This window comes from Corvus kubaryi, unplaced genomic scaffold (assembly GCF_017639235.1).
Source record: "Corvus kubaryi isolate FWS band 111438036 unplaced genomic scaffold, C.kubaryi_AGA036_p1.0 37397, whole genome shotgun sequence".
In the NCBI taxonomy this organism is placed as follows: domain Eukaryota; kingdom Metazoa; phylum Chordata; class Aves; order Passeriformes; family Corvidae; genus Corvus; species Corvus kubaryi.
The window spans coordinates 10,831,276-10,845,137 of record NW_024581136.1 but is presented as its reverse complement, the minus strand read 5'-3'; the positions used below and the strand labels follow the sequence as shown (position 1 = coordinate 10,845,137).

The following is a 13,862-nucleotide window of genomic DNA, read 5'->3' as shown; positions in this document are numbered from 1 at the left end:
GAAGGGGAAAAGCCACAGTCACTCCAGACCTTCTGCTTTGGAGATGACCTGCCCAGAAAAGTTGTTCAAACTGTTGATTTGTAGAATTTCTCTTGTTGCAAACTGATTCTAAGAGATTGGGTTTAATTGCTGATCACTTGGGATAAATAGTAGTGCCTCTCAGATGTGGCTTCCTTATGAAGGGTAGGCTGCAGACATTAGACAGATCACATGTGAGCAGACAGATGAGAACTGAAGCCTGAATAAAGCAGTGGGAGACATCTGTGGGTTCCTACAGGTGGCTGAGGTTAGTGAGAGGAAGGAGAGGGGAGACTTGCTGCAGATAAGTCATGGAGGCAATGCTTGGAGGAAATTGGACTAGGGCATATCCTGTTCTACACAATAGTACAATGTCCGAACACATTCTTACTACACTCCTTTACCCCTCAAATCCTTTTGCTTCAATTTGGTGTTATTTTTTTCCAGTAGAAAACTGAGCCGTCAGCCCAGCATGTGGAGCTATTCAAGGCAGGGTGTAGTCCCCTTGGGAGGGGACCTTTGGGGGCCAGGCAGGTGTAGTCCCCTTGGGAGGGGACCTTTGGGGGCCAGGCAGGTGTAGTCCCCTGGGGCAGCACTCCCATTTCAGTGCAGCAGGCCATTGTGCCCTGGCTGGTGCAGTGTGCCATGCCTGTGCTGCCTCCCAGAGTGCTTCCTTGGGTTGCTGGCAACACCTTCCAGCCTTGACAAAACACTCAGAAGCATCTGCAAGCCCTTCCTCCACAGAAGAGCATGAACACTGTGTGCTGTGGGCTTCTGCTTTCTGTCTGCCTCAGTCCTGCACCTTCCCATGCTTCTTGCACAGAGAAATGCCCCAGAGTAATTGCAAAGGCCAACACACTATCATCACACTTGGCTTGTTTTATAACTGTCCAGTCTTGTAAAGCACTGGCATTTGGTTAGGTTGGAAGCAAATTACAACTGGAATAGCACTGCTCCATGTGTCAGATAGGAAAGGCTGAGCTTTTGTTTTTGTTGGTGCTGTCTGTCCTGCAGCTCACAAGGGCTGGGCTGAGGCTGGTAGTGCTTCAGTGGTATGATGCTTTTGAAAGCCTCTCTGGAAGCTTCAAAACATTGAAACTGGCCCACACCTCCATCACTCTCACGCATCAGCTCTTGTCCAAGTCTCTTCTCAGCTGGTACCACAGCTCAGGAACCAGCATTCCAGCTGGGGTACAGAATGGTCTGTCTGTTGACCCTGGACAGTTTGGTGTAGATGAGGCTCATGACTTTTTCTTTGTAGAGACAGGTAATGACTGGGCAACAGGAGCTGCCCCATTAGCTGAAGGCCATGTGACAGTCCTCAGAGCTGCTGTCACTGTTGTGTTGACACAGCCTATGAAGTGAATTTGCCAAGGTGGGAGTCAGTGCCTACAGCTGAAAGACAATTCTCTGTGACAAGAACCTTGATATTTGTAGACTGTAATTACACAAAGAGACTATGCTGCTAATCTAGTCTCACCTTCTGCCTCATTCAGATGAGACCTGTACCTGTAATGTCTGCATCAAGGCTAATAATTCACTGTTAAGCTGCAGCACATGTTTTGGGAAGACAGCACATCTTGTTTTAAGAGCTCTAAGGGTGGAGAACAAAACTCTCCCCTACATCATTTGTTTAAGTGATAAATTACTGACATTATTGCAAGTTTTAGTTTTTAAATACTTGTATTATTTCCAGCTCGATTTTTTTTCCAGCTTTTACTTTGAGCTGCTGGATCTGGTTATAGTTTTGTTTATTATATTTTTGAAGTCCTTTAGCATCTCTCACAGTCCCCCACTGAGAAATGTTAACAGATTTAGATCAAATCACCTCCAAACCTTCTGTTTGGTAAACCAAAGAGGGAGATGGAAAGACTTCAGCAGCCTGATCTTTCTTGCTCTCTGCAACATCTGGAACTGAATATGGGAGGTTGGATCAATCATCTGTTCAGAGCGGCATCTGAGCACCTATTTGATGATGCTTAAATACATCCTGCTGAAGGTACTTCTTTTACTTCTGGCTGTTTTCTAGACCAAAACCATCTGTGAATATTTTCTACTGCCTAACCCGAAGAACCAAGGCTGTGCCGCCGGGGGCCGGGGCTGGAGCTGCAGGAGAGGTGCGGCACCGCCGGGACCGGGAGCACCGGGCAGCCGCGGCTCCTGCCTCGGAAACGCAACTTGACCATTTCTTACCAGTTTCTTGCAATCGACTTCTTGGCTCCAGTTTTCGGTCGCTTATTTGCTATTGCCCTCTAGTGGAAATAGGGTGGCCGGTGGCTTGGCTTCCCAAGCCCTGTTTTTTCCCATGTCTTATTGCTCTGGGACCATCTTCTTGGTTAAATGATGTTGCAATACTGTTGACATGGATTTTAACATTCAGCCTCATTATTCAGTTTTATGCTATGCAGGAAACAAAGATCTGCTCTCTGCAATTGATAACTGTGTTGCTATGTCTGGGAGTAGAACAGACTTCCCTGCTCATCAACGTGCTTTACAAGGGAAACTGCACAAGATGTTGCTGTTTCAGGCTTAAAATAGTTCAGATGTGCAGAGTCAAAACTCTGAAGTGAACTTTGTGTATGCTGCCAGCACCCACCATCCTGATACATGGAGTGATCTTCTCTAGAAGCAGAAATACTGCCTTTTTACTATTTGTATTTCTATCTGAGGTCTTTGCTTTTATTATAAAGACTGAACTATTTAAAGCACACTCTTTCCAATCAATCATTTCACTTTGTCAGACAAGCCAAATCATTTATTGAGTGATCTTGGCTAATCAGAGTCTGTCTTGTAGAGATCCTAGAAGATGGTTTATTAATGAGACCTAGATTTTTTTTTTCCCCTGGTTGTAATGCAGGGAGATCTTAATAAGCAATGAATTGCTGTGTCTGCAATGACTTTTGAGATGCTTAAAGGGAAAACAATAATACTATGACTAATATGATTGCTCTCCCTACACTGCCATCCGGCGGATGCAAAATTCATTTCCTTCTGTAAATGTGAAGGGAAATTCTCCTACTGATATCACAGCTTGCAAACTTGCACCAAGCTGACTCTCACTTGTAATGCAGTTTCCAGACCAGTGAGGAAAATGTTGGTTATTCTTTAATTTTAGTTGTTTCATATTAGGAAAAGATTTCCAGTCTCTCAATGACAAAAAAACATCCTCTATCTTGTAATGGAAACCTGTCTGGGTCTTGAAAAAGGGCTCTGAAAGCTTCTCAGATCCTCAGGTCTCAGTATCTGGCATGGAGAGTCCAAGCCACTGAGCACTACTACTGTGGCTGGTTTTGGAAAAAATCTGATGTTGATTTTCAGATAATCGGTGTGTAGGCTGTTAACGACAGAGCCTAGGGTCAGATGCAGCACTACATTTTTGGTTTGGGGTGGAGAAGTATGGGGGCAAGATTTAACTCTTTGCTTTTTCCCTCCAGGATTGAAGACTGAAATAAATAAAAGAAATTTGTGGTGCTCACAACCTCCTACCTGCTGCTCTGCAAGTGGGACCCCTCACCATGAGATGCTTTTGCAGTGCAGCAAACCTCACTGACCACCACTGACTGTGTTGGATGCTTCACTGTTGCAGAGGAATCTGGAGAAGTGAGTACTGGGAATGGATGGAGGCAATGTGAAAGGCTGAGTCCTTCAGCTGAGCACACAGCTGTTAGGGCTCTGTCCTTGCCTGCATCTTGCTGTTTCTGGACCTTATATAAATTATTCCAACAGCTGCAACAATAAGATTTCCTGTGCTTCTCTGCAGGAGGGCTGTGGAAGTGGAGCAGAGCAGCCATTTCCAGAGAACTGTCCTGGGAGGACCAACTCTGGCATTTTGGCTGCTGCAAGTGAGCCAGGAAATCACCAGGAAGTGATAGCCGTCCCCTGGAGACACCATGGCTCATGCTGGTCATGGTACCAGTCCTCTTCTGGGAGCCTTGTTTTTCTTCAGAGCCCCTCAGCTCTCTGTAGTGTGGGGTATTGGTACCAGGAAGGTCCCAGTCTGGAGGTGGGAAGTCCTGCTGCCTCCCAGGGCTGCCAGCTTGTTCCAGTTCTGAGTCATTCCCTCTCCTGTTTGTTTTTGGTGTTTATTTATTTACCGCCGAGGCGTCAGCCCAGAGCAGGCTGACTGTGCTGAACTCCTTCGGTGGCCTGGTGGCTGCTGCCAGCTCTGTCAAAGCCCTGCAGTGCTGGGAGTGTTTCACCCAGAGCCAAGGGGGAGAGAATCATGTTCCTTTGAGAGCAACACCACCGCAAGCTCACATCAGAAGCGTGCTTGGCTCTAGGTAAAGAGTACAGCAGCACAGGGTAAACTACTTTCACCCTCCCCACAGAGCCCCTGGCTCCCAGATCTGCTCCCTGAACCAGCTGGGGGGTAGAAAAAGGTTAAGAGGCATATCCTTTGCTGTAATTATATCCTGTTGCTGGAGATATTGTGCTCTGCTTAAAGAAATCATCATAATGCAGCCTCCCGGAGAAGGTAATTACTGCGCATCTTCTGAACGGCTGCATGTGAATGTCTGCTCAAGCTGCTGTCAGCAGCAAGTTTCAACACATCTTACATACCAGGCATTTTACAGCCCTAGTTTTATTTGTTTTCATCATCCCTTGCCTTGTGCTTTAGTTTTCATTAATGGACCTGGGGCTTTTTTGTTTGTATTGGTTTTCTTTTCCTCTTTTTATTTCTCTCTTTTTTTTTTTTTTTTTTTTTTTTTTTTTTTTAAGGGGGCCAGAGTTCATGTCTTTGATGGATCATTTCAGTGGTGGCCACAGCTCTTATTTGCTGTGTTTCCATTGCTCTGTGGTGGTTTGAGGGGGACCATCTGGAAGATGTTGTTTCTGAGCCATTCCCATACGGTAGGATCTGAGTGGGCCCTGGTTTCCTACACTGATCCCAGATAAAATGGACTATACCACCTCTGAAAAAACTTGGTGTCTCTCCACCTCTAGCTTAACTGCACAGATTTAAGCCCGTGAGACAACCTATTTTTCCTGTTGTACTTTCTGAGCTTCTCTCTCATGTTGAAAAAGGGTTGCTTAGGGATGTCAGACCGTTGAGCTTTCTGAAACCCATCACCTCCCTGCCTTGGCTGGCAACCAGTGCACAGGTCACTGTGTGTGGTGGCTGAAGTTCTGGAGGGTCACAGCCTGGTCATTCTGTGCATGGGGATTGCCATGTCTTCAGAGCCTCATCCTTTGGCTTTGCAGGGACATGTGAGCCAAAGAGATGGGGCAATACCAAAGAGCCCTGGTTTGTCACACTAGGAGTGACCCATCTACTTTTTCTTTCTCAAAGGCACTTGTGCTTGCCTTTCCCCAGCACTGTGTGATTTGCCTTCATGTTGTGCGTGTAGGGTCACAATGTGTGATCATGACATCCTGCACTGCTGTACAGACATCCTGTCCATCTCATGGCCAGCTCAAGGGAGGATTTGAAACTACTCCTTGAATTCCCTCTTTGTGAAAATGGCTGAGGCTTACTTTTTCAATGCTGAAGCTGAATTATCTTAGTACCCTCGCTGATTTATTGTTTGTGGCCAGTCTTTTGTGCATGCTGAACATCTGCTATGTTGCATCGAGAGGTGGTTCCATCCTGGTGCTGTGTCCATCCCTCTCTGTGATTCTTGGTGAAGCCTGAAAGGCAGTCTGGCTCCTGGAGGATGGAAGGTGCTGCAATAAATGTGAGCTCATAATGTTGTTGTTAAAAATAACAGGAGCTCAATTATAAAGAAAAAAAATCAATCTTATTCAGTCCTAGCCCAAGGGGGAAATGGGCATGAAGGATTGGGCAATCCTTCTGTAAGTTCTTTCTTTAGACTATATTTAAACCACACTGAGAGCCAGATTCTCAGCTGGTGTCAATTGTTATTGACTTCAGTGGAGTGAAGCTGGTTTACACAAGTTGAGGCTGCTAAATGCCAGTATTTGGATTAAGCTGAGGCAGCTGGAATCACTTTTGCAGAAACCTCTAGTGTGATGCTGGTTCAAAAGCTCTGAGCCCTCCTGAGTGCTTGAGCCATCAGTGCTTTTGGGATGTGAATGGCTATGAAAAGACCTTCACTTGGGTCAAAATTTTATCTTAGCTAGGTTCTGCAACTCTGATGTCTGTCTTTTTTCTGTAGTCATTGCTTTAGATGGGCTCCTCTGAAAAACTCTGCAAAAACCTTTTTTGTTTGCTACTTCACTGGCATCATCTCCTGTCTAGACACTCTAATTATGAGAACCAGGGAGCATACAGTGTGATGTGTAGATAAACCTGGATAACTCCAAGGCAACCGTGTGCTGCTTCCATCCCTCCCTGACTGCTCTCCAAACTAGTTTTGCCCATTTGTTGTCTGTTCCAATATGAACATTAGCAAAGCGGGGGCTGTACAGTGTCACCTGGGCAATGTTTATTTGAATTTTGCATTCAGAAGCAAATGTTCCGAGCCATAGAAACAGAGAGGCAAACCTCAGATTGGAGTGGGATCTAGCAATAGTGGGTTAGCCTTCCCTACTTTTGTTTTTCAGTATGCCCAAAAACTCTCTTGATTAAATAAACAACCTCCCCTACCACCCCGTCAGCAGAATGCATTAAATCCATAAGCTGATTTGAGTAATTTTTGTGTACTTATATCCACTCTAATTCTCTTCTTATCCATGGACTTGTTTTTTATTTATGCCAGCACAGACTGTATCCAAACTCAAGCTCTATCTATTTCAGCAATTTTTTTTTTTGTAAGAGCATTCAAAGCTGCTGATTTAAAAGGAGACCATCAAATAATCAATACATATAGAACATTGGAATGCATTTTATTGTTTCAGTTGCTGTCCACAGTATGTCACCTCCAGAAGTGTGTAATGAGAAGAAAAAAACCACTTTTTTTCTATTGCCCTTTTTTAATGTGTCATCTTTCCTGATTCATTGCTGTAACTGGTACCAGGGAGAATTGTCTGTAATACTTAGCAAGGCCACTGGGATTCAGACTCTTTCTCAAGTTTCTGCACTTGGAGTGCCACACGGATTTCCACGGGTCTCTGCAGGAACTGGGGCTCATGAGAATAATCTGTTTGCTGTGTTTTGACTCCAAATCAATGTGCTTTGAAGTGATAAGGAGGGATATTTTGTTTGCTTTTTGTTTTCTTGGTAGCAGCTTTTCAAAAGCACCGTATTGATCCATGGGTGAAGTGCCACCACACAGCTCCTTTCCTCCAAGGGAGGCACTTTTTCCACTCCTGGTAGTGATATGGGTGAGTGAATGCTCTGGGACGTGCATTTAGGGTCCAGCTGTTTAAAGTCTGCATCAAAAATAATCTTTTTATGGGTCCTGGTAATGGAAACATGCCATGAGCATGGATGACTTGAAAGAAATTGATAATAGAGCAGGTTAATGTGTCACTTGGATGAACCTCCCAGCTTTGGGCTCTGATAGAAGCTGTTGAGTTTGAGCTGCACAGTGCTGCCTCTTTGGGAAAATTGCACAGGTTTAATTAGAATCTGTTTCTAAACAAATGGAAAAGCTATCTGAGTACTCTTCTTTCAGTGTAAGCTTGCGGTTTCATCTGAATTCACCTAGGGCACATCAGAGTGTATCTTTATAAAGAGCTGAATTTGGTGGCTGATCTATTGAAAGAGTGAATCTCCAGTCCTGAGCCCCTGAAGTCAAACTCCAGGTGGGATTTCTAGACCAGTCTGTGTGGGGATGTCCTCAGCCTGCATCTAGCCAAATCTGAGACTCCAGATGGAGCTGTGACTCTAGGACTTTTCCCAAAGGAGTCGAGGCCAGATCAGCTCCAGTCCTGTATGGAAGTGGGAGCCCATCTTTCCACTCTCCAGCCTTTTCTACTCTCAGGCTGGTGATTTGTTTTGTGTTGGGTTGTTGACACTTGTTCATATCCCAGAATTCAGTGCATGCCCATGAACCCAAGGAGAAAGGAAGCTCCATATGAGGGAAACATACTTCTTTCCCTTCTTTTTTTTCCCCCGCATCAGTGTATCACCATGTTGCTGTGAATGGGTGCATGGGCATTGTGCTGCAATGGCTTCCTGCACCTGATCCAGCCCATAACCAGTTCTCCCATGCACCAGGGTGACAGGGCCACATCATCCCTTCCCTGTGTTGATCTTTGGAATGGATGATCTTTTCTACCTTTTGCATTGCACTGCTACTAAACCCGCAGGAGCAGCGGGAAGCTGGTTGGCATTATTCTGTATGAGAGCTGTAGGAAGAGTAGGTTTGTGCTTCCTGCACTGGTTTGAAGGTAAGGGTGCCAGGCTGGCTATGCACTGAACGTCCCACTATGGTTATTTTACTCCTCTCCTTGCTGGGTGATGTTTCCACAGAGTGTACTATGGCAGGCTTTGAACCAATTTGTTGTTCTTTGTTTATGATGAAATTAATTGTTTTATGTAAATGATCTATGAGATTGTTTACTTTGGCACAGGGATCCATGTGCTTTCTGAGATGCAAGGAATTTAGCTACTGGGAGCTTGTTTAGTTTGTTGCATTTGCAAAACAGATGGTGGAGGGAAAAATGTATGTGTGGGGAGGCTTTAGGGACAGGATTTGGTTAATATTTGCTGCCTCTGTAGTTTTCTTTGTTGCTTGCTGGATGAAGAAGGATGGGTTTCCATCACAGGGAGAAGAAACACATAATAACTGATATGTATTTTGCACACAGGGAAAAAGAGATATAATTTGGACTTGAGCTGTCATTTTGTGGGCATCTTTGACAAAGTGGAACTCCCAGTTTCTAGGGCTGGTGGAGATACAGAAGCACCATGGAGGCCTTGTACATTGACTTGGCTCTGTTCTCCTGACTCCTTTGGAGTCCCATGGGCCTCAGCAGAGCTCTGAGGCATCTGTGATAGCATTGCTGTGCTGCTGCAGAGCAAAAGGAGGGAAATCTTCATGAGATGTGTGCCCCAGAACTGGCTGGAGTGGGGTGAGGCCATCCCCATAACACTGGGGCGTCCTTTCAATTAATGCATTTAGGTACAGCTCTCTGCTGAAGTGAGAAATGGATGTTGTCCTCAGTGGAGCACTGAAGCAGAGAGTAGAGGAGGCAGGGCCCATTCAAGGTCCCACAGAGGGTGCCTGAAGGAGAATGAGGGCGGATCCCAGCTCTGCTCAGCCAACTATTTGAGCCTCATGTCAGGCGGGTTGTTTTGTAAAAGGCCAAAGTTTCTGTTTTCCAAGGGCCAAATTAGTGCCAAGTTGCAAGGGATGCCTGGGAGCTCTGCCATGTCCATTTGTGGTGGGTTATGCTTGCTGGGCTGTAGGCCATTGGGAGAAATGCCACTTTCCTCTGTACTTCCTAACAGAAAGGTTGTCTGTTCTCGTGGGTTCTGCCACTCCACGTTACATGTTTGGGGGAGGCTTGGCCAAAATCCTCTCAAGCCTTCATGTTCTTGTCTTTGGGTTCGTTACAGGTGGCAAGCAACTCCCTCTTTTCAAGATCCTCACAGGAAGGATCTTGGAGCGATCAGCCCCAATCAAACTTGGCATTTGCTCAGGGCAGGATCATATTCCCCTGCATGCCTCCGTGGATCTGGCAGGCAAAGAATCTGTCATCGTGTCTGATGACCTTGCCTGCAGTGCAAAGTGCCAAGAATGCCCCATGTTTTCTCAGGGTGGGGTGCTGTCCACCACCAATGCCTGGCAAAGCGTGATGGTGGGGTGAGCATGCGCTGGGATTGCTGGGCATTTGCTGGTGGGCTTGGTGGGGGTGGAGCCCACATGCCACCACCTGGTTATTTTGGGCAATGGACTGAGCTGCTGAGCTGGATCTTTCACAGCTTCATCCAATCTTCTGGCCCTACAGAAATATTTCTCAGACATTAATGCTTTGCCTATCTAGGTGTCATGTTTCTGAGAGACCTCTATGCTTCCCAGGATGAGCCCAAGTGTATAGGCTTTTACCTTTCTTCAAATCTCAGAGCTGAAGGGCTGTGGTTAAAGGTGCTTGAGCATTTTGCAAGCCTCCACTGACAGAAGGATGGCTGTCTTGCAGGTCAAACAGTTTTCTGTCTGCTTATTGACCTTGTTTTTACCAAGGCTAAATGGATATTGGTTACAGATGCTGCTGAGGCAAGTGGGGGCTTTATTAGCAACCATTTAACCCTTGTCCCTTTTAGATATTTATGAGCTTCGGAAGTCTCATATCTCTCTAATTTCCATATGAAGAAGTTGAGGCATAACGAGTTGCAGCGGTTTGTCCTAAGCAAGTCTAACTAAAAAAGTGCTTGAAATTCAAATTTCTTTTTAATTAGTCAGATTCTTGATCAGAATGTCCTTCTGTTTCTGGTAGTGGAGCCTGCTGGCATCTGTGTGAAAAGAGAGGGCATCCTGGCCAAATGGGAATTACCAGGAGCATGCAGTCTTCCTTCTCCTAGTGTGCCCAAAATGAACAAAGAATTGGTTGGAGCAGGAACAAACCGTTGCCATGGATGAACCAGCTATGGAGAATAACAGAGGTCAATGAGCAAGATGACTTCTGCCATACGTGTGTAGCATCTGTGCCCCGTTGCAGGGTGTGCCTGCAAGGTGAAATGTAGCCTCCAGGCAGCACCTCGGAGCCATGCTCTCCAGGATAGGCTGGATTTTGCCTGGCTTTGTGTGTAAGTGTGGTTGCCAACACCTGCACAAAGCAAAGGCAGAACAGACCTGAAGAGCAGCATCTGGTACCTGTTTGACCATGGCAGGGTGCATGGCCAGGTGAAGCTGTGAGCAGCAGCAGCACTGAAGGTGAAAATGACACTGACAGGGTTTTCTACTGGGCTGCAGCCCTGTGTGTCTTTACTCTTCCCCCATCCTGTGTTGGAGCCCAATCTTTCTCATAATTGTCCACCTGGATCAATTTATAGATTAAGTCCTGCAGCCAGCTGTAGGAGGCATAGATGTATGGCACCATGCAGCATGTCCAGGAATGGCCTGGCTTGCTCAGTGGTCCTGCCTGCAGTCCTATGCTCTTCCCAAACTCTATTTGCAATGCAGGTAAACTGTAAACAGGGGACTAGGTGTAAGAGGAGGAGGGTACACCAGTGTGTCTGCATTTTCCTGCCTCTTTGCAGGCTTTTCAATGAAAGACAAAATAGTTGCATGCCCCTTGGTATTATAGGTTTGCAGTTTCCCTCTTGTAGATTTTAGATGTGGATCACAGCCCCGTGTTGGTAGACACTACACAGACAGCTAAGGAGACCATCCCTGTCAAGTTTTGGGACTAGATACCATATAAAAGGCCAAAGCAGGATAGCTCATGGGTGGAATAGAGCTGGAAGGAGAAAGTGACAGTGCAGGGGAAGGATGTAGTGGAAAATCAGGAATGGCACCTTGCAACTAGTCTAACCAGGACCCTAGGGGAGAAGGTTTCCAGGTGTTGTGGAAGCAGCTTTGCACACTTTTATGGGGTGGTGTTTGGCAAAGAGCTAATTCTCAAAATTTGTTGCATGACCACTCACTTAACCACTGATTAGTGAGTGATGCAGGACACTACCACTGCTCTTCATGGGAAGAGACAGTTAGAAAGGGAGTAAAAGGTAGTCTATAGGAAAGGAGATAATTTCAGGAATCCCTGGAAAGTCCTTGCCTTGGCTGGCCATTTCAGACCTTGTGCACTCTCTGGCCTGTCCTTTTGGCTGCAGTGCCTGTTGTGGTGCCACTGTAAAACCACTGGTGTGTGCACTTTGGGGACTCTTGTGGTCGGACAGGACAGGGCAAGACGTTTATTGGGAAGGGTAGGGGTGAGGAGGACAAACGCACCAGGGAGGTATGGTAGGTTGGTAAGAGAAGGCTGTGGGTCCTGCATAGATTTAAGTTGAAAACTACTTTGTAATCTGGTTGTGCAAGAGTGTCTGGGGCAGAGGGGATGTGTGTGATGGACAGGAAGGAGGGGTGCCTGCGTGTGTGCATAAGGAAGTACCTGCAGCAGCTGTTGTAATTGTTTTAATAAAGGAACATTTCCCTGAATTTCTCTTTTGGCACCTGAGGGCCCTTCCCAGGATGCCCTTGCTGAAACTGCTGTTTGATTTCCAGGGCAAATGCAGTACACACACACAGAGCCCCATCTTCTTCATGCAAACCCACAATCCCATTAGGACATGGCTCCTCTTCCTTTTGGTAACAGGGAAGGGGGGGGTGCGGGGGTTGAAATAATGACAGAGATGATTATAATTAATATTTTTTTATGTCTGAAGAGTGAAAGTCCTGCCCAAGTCCCCCAGCTGAGCACAAGCCAAAGTGCTAAATCCCTGTAGGGGTGTGTTTTATTACTGACGCTCTGCATGTCGAGGCTGGTCGTGGGGTCTGATGCTGTGCATGTGGAATTTTTGTGGCTCTTTTCCATTGTGCCAATGAAAAGCAGGATCCCATCCGTATAATAAAAAGGAAACTTGAAGGTTTCCACGCCTACATGGAGGTGAATGCTTGCAGCATTAGTGTTTTAATTAAGTGTTTTACCTTCGCATGACTTTTCTGTATGATCACATTGCAAGCGATGAAGCAGATATTACCAGGGTCGGAATATGATGGGATTCTCAGTGGCCCTTCCACAAAAGGTTTTGGCTGCTCCTCTGTTAGGCTGGTCTGCAGCTGGGTTGCTTTATAGTCTCGTAATTCTTCATTGGGCAGTGTGTGCTGGGTTTGATTCATCCCTGACCATTCCTCTTTCAGGAGCAGGGCTCTGCCAGGATGATGGGGACTGGGAGGCACTGATTGCTTCCTGATCCTCCCTTGACCAGCTGGGTGATCTCAAACAGGTAGCTTGCTCCTTAGGACTCCTTTTGTCTGTGTGCCTGATGTCACACACAGATGGAAGGCTGAGCTGGGTATGGAAGTTGTTCTTAGCCAGGCTGTCTACACAGTGTAGTAGTGAGGCAGCTGCTCTTCCCAAATCAGTACAAAGCCGCATCCTGCAAGAGCTGATCGCTTCAGTGGGCTGAAAGAAACCCTCAGCACAGGTTGGACAATGGACAGGAGAATGTGGCTCCCTATGTGACACCTGAGAGGTGCCTTTAACTGGGAGTAGTAGCAGTACTGGCAGCAACCCTGCAAGCTTTCAAAGATCATCTGAGCCTTTTGGATGTGAACGTGTGGAGAGCTCCAGGAGCATTGGTGACCTGAACTGAGTTGTACCTGTGCAGCTCTTGGTCGCTTAAAGCAAATTTCAACCATCAGAGTACATGTGTTGCTCCCCTGAGAGAGAGGCTGTCTGGACCCAGTCCCCAGGAGCTCCCAGCCATCCCTTTTCTCTGTCCTCCCCATAAAGGAGGGGTGTGTTGTCTCTGCTATAGCTGTGTTTCTCTTGCTACCACAGCAGGTGAAAGCCTGTGGGGACACAGGCCCACAGGTGGCAGCTCACAGCTTCTGCACCCAGCTTCAGCCTTGTCTCAGGTAAGGAAGAGGATGTTTCCTTATGAAGTGACTCAGTGTTTTTCCCTTTCTATCAGCAGAAACTCCACCAGGAATAGGCTGAGCCACGCCAGCCTTGGTGGCTGCTCCTGCTGTTCCAGGATGGGTGTCTCTCCATCTCCCATACAGCTGGCCCATCTGCTGCTGTTGCTCAACCTCCTCCTTTCTGCCCTTTTGGAAATGATGTGGACAAAACCAGCCTGTAAGTCTGTTCAGATTGTGAGCTTCAGTGCCTGACCCTGGATCTCCAGTCTGTACTTGCAATACCTGCAACTCCGACGTGATCTGCCATCCAGGGGTGAGATGCTTTGGGCTTTGAACTTCGCTCCCCAAAAATACAGTCAGGTCTGTTTGACAGAGGTATGAGGTTTTCTCTGAAATTTTATTTATTGTTTTCACTGGATTTTTTTTACCTGGCAACTCCTCTTTTTTCTTTTCTTTTCCTCACCCCCAGAAGAGCAT

General features: G+C 46.5%; 1 long non-coding RNA gene across 5 annotated transcripts in view; it reads left to right on the top strand.

Moving 5' to 3' along the window:
- The window catches only part of LOC121671115, a 62,406-nt gene that overhangs the window by 15,301 nt on the left and 33,243 nt on the right, over positions 1-13,862 (top strand). For 2 of the 5 annotated variants that reach the window (XR_006018397.1, XR_006018398.1), the window contains exons 4-5: positions 3,453-3,618; positions 3,779-13,760. This is a non-coding gene — a long non-coding RNA (uncharacterized LOC121671115). The remainder of the gene's footprint in view (positions 1-3,452; positions 3,619-3,778; positions 13,761-13,862) is intronic. The other 3 variants (XR_006018399.1, XR_006018401.1, XR_006018400.1) reach the window with 3 other exon arrangements.